The sequence below is a fragment of the Durio zibethinus genome, chromosome 3, assembly GCF_047325235.1.
Source record: "Durio zibethinus cultivar Kanyao isolate XHJ-2024 chromosome 3, ASM4732523v1, whole genome shotgun sequence".
Classification (NCBI taxonomy): Eukaryota; Viridiplantae; Streptophyta; class Magnoliopsida; order Malvales; family Malvaceae; genus Durio; species Durio zibethinus.
Genome location: NC_143164.1, coordinates 32540388 through 32543313, shown reverse-complemented (window position 1 = coordinate 32543313; position 2926 = coordinate 32540388). Strand labels below are relative to the sequence as shown.

The window sequence follows — 2926 nt, the reverse complement described above, 5'->3', positions numbered from 1 at the left end:
TATAAATATTTTTCAAAAAACATTTTTTAAAAATCAATTTCCATAAAACAAATATAGTCTAAACCCCAAATTTGAGTGTTAATGCCTTGGCCATTATGTATATGACACAAGAACGTGTCTAAATTGATTTATATATATATTATACCTTGAAATTATGATAGATTAACAAATGTCCCTAAATATGGCCATGATTGATTGGATTGATGCCTTTTAAGCAAAGATATTGTGTGAGAAGTTATATAATGCAGTTCCCTTGGCATTTCATAGTAATACTTTCTTTTAAATTTTAGTGACAAGTTTCCTGGATCCCTACTCCAAACTTTCAAACAAATAGAATTTCTACCAAGCAATTAATTGGTTATGGTCAGATTTTTTCTGCAACAGCTCCAAGATGCAATGTCTTTCATTGATGATGAAGGCCTTGGAATGACAACCAAACTTCAAAACCTTAGGAAAGACATTGAGCAATGTAAGTAATGCAATGCATCTGTAATTTGCCCTCAAAATGTCAAAACTGGAGGGATCACTGAATAAGGTTAATGTTGTAGCAGCCGTCATCACTACTTCCACGTGAATTGCAACATTTATTTGATAGAATCATGTGACTTGAACTATATAGGATTTGAACGGCCTCTCCTTTTAGGTAAAACAGTCTATTGTTGGACCCAAAACTATGCTGCTGAATGCAATTTACCAATTAACCTAAAACAGTCATTTATTAGCCCACCATTTACCTTGGCTAGGGCTGTCTAATGGATCACTTTCTTTCACACATTCTTCCCTATCTGATGACTTGCTGCATTTATGTCGTTGCCATTGTACAACTCTGATAAGATGGATGTCACCTCCTTTTTACAAACACAGACGATTTCCTCAAAACTAAAAGGATTTGATTTGATTAAGTGATGGCTCCAATGCCAATGGTCGTCGCTGTATGTGCATGATTTGATCTTTTGCAGACATTAACATTTTCTCATATTAAAAAGAAGATACCTAACAGATGTAATCTCATCCGAATTCATCAGTAACTCACCTGTCTTAGCTTTTCACATGTTCTTAACCTTCTTAAATTTATTGCATTCACCATTCTCTCGCCTTTCCCACTTCAAAAAGAGTGCCCAAGTCAGCTAGAAAAAGCCCTTAATGTAAAGCTATTCTGTCAGTGTAAATTCAGAGGAATCGTAGTTCATGAACAAAAGGATTAAAATCTATATATGCTAGTTCAGGAAGGGGATACCCAGAATTCTGCTCTATTATTTCAAGTTCTTTTCATCCTTTGGTTTCTTTCTTTTCTTTTCCCTCAAGCAATTAATTCTTAGGGTAATGCTAATGTCAAACGCCAGCATTTACCTGACATTCTTGCTTCTCATATGCCTTCTAAAATCGGGTCAATCAGCACCAAAAGTATCCAATAATTATGTGCAAGATGCATGCAGTGTAACCAGATACCGTGCCCTTTGTGTCAACTCACTAGCATCATTTTCCAGCACTGCTAAGAAAAGTCCGAGCAAGTGGGCGCGAGCTGGGGTTTCAGTGACTAAAGGAGAAACCAAGAATGTTGCTCAGTACTTAATGAAAGTGAAGAATTACAGGGAGATGAGGGGGAGATACAAAATTCCACTCTCAGATTGCATTGAGTGCTTTCAAAATGCGATCGACGAGCTACACGGATCACTTGGGATTCTTAGGAAGCTAAGTGCCAGAAATTTTTATGCGCAGATGGGGGACGTAACTACTTGGTTGAGTGCTGCACTCACAGATCAAGACACTTGCTTGGATGGTTTTGAGAATCCAATGGGAAAGCAAGCCAAAATGCTGCGGAATCGGGTTTTGAGATCCTCATATTTTACTAGTAACGCTTTGGCTTTGGTCAATAAACTTGCAACCTCCGGATTGAAATGCTTAAATGATCCTTGACGATTCTGATCAACTACTGGAGAAGGAATTTGATTGCAGGTTAATGATTAACAAGACCATACAGTCGCAGTGTATTTCAGCTGAACAAAGGCTTCAGTTCTGATATGTTAATTCAGTATGATAATAAAGCCACCAGGCATCAAAGAATATTTTGTTTCCATTAATTGCATGCAGCTATGTATGAATTAATACTAAATCTAGCTTGTTCATGCAGAGCCCCTGCTTTAATTATATCAGCTTTAAAAGCTTTCCTTTTTACTTTTCTTGCTCAGTCTCGTACTTCAATATTTTTTGGCTGATGGGCAACATCCAATCTCCCATTGATTCAGCAAAAACACAGAAACAGGGTTAAATCGACCATGTCAAAGTCAAACAAGCAATCGTCCAGGAAACGTGTGTTGCTACCATTTTCCCTTATGCTTCATAACAGTATTGCAATTTTAAGGCTACATTTTTTTTTTCTTTTTCAATTAATACTATTATAATATTCAAATTTTACCATTAATGTTAACCATTAATTCTACCTTTAAATTTTTAACAACTCATTTCTCAACTATTTTTTTGTCAATAGCTTCGAATTTTATATATCTTAAACTTATTTTTAGATCTTAATTTTTTTTTTCATTTTGTTATCACTTTACAGATTCTAAATAATAATAAAAAAAGAACATGACAAAATATGTATACATGTAAACAAATTTATGGTTAGTTTTATTTTAATAATAATATTTAATTAAATATTTAATTTTCTTATTTATGGATTAATTTTTTAAAAATTATTGTAATATAAAAATAATTTCAAATGTACATTTTTTAAGAATTAATTATTAATAATATTCTCTTTAATTAAAATTAATTTTATTAACTTTCAAATTTATTTAAAATAGTTAATATCAAAATTATTCAAATGATAAAAACTATTTTATTTTAAAAAAAATATAATTGAAATAAAATAAAATGAATTTTCTTTTCTTTCTTTTTTCTTTTCCTTTTCACAATTTAATGAAAT

The 2926-nt window shown here is 32.5% G+C and overlaps 1 pseudogene; it reads left to right on the top strand.

Moving 5' to 3' along the window:
- Positions 1 to 1078: 1078 nt before the first annotated feature.
- On the top strand, positions 1079 to 2222 carry LOC111283934 (pectinesterase inhibitor 6 pseudogene; annotated as a pseudogene).
- The last annotated feature ends 704 nt before the right edge of the window (positions 2223 to 2926 follow it).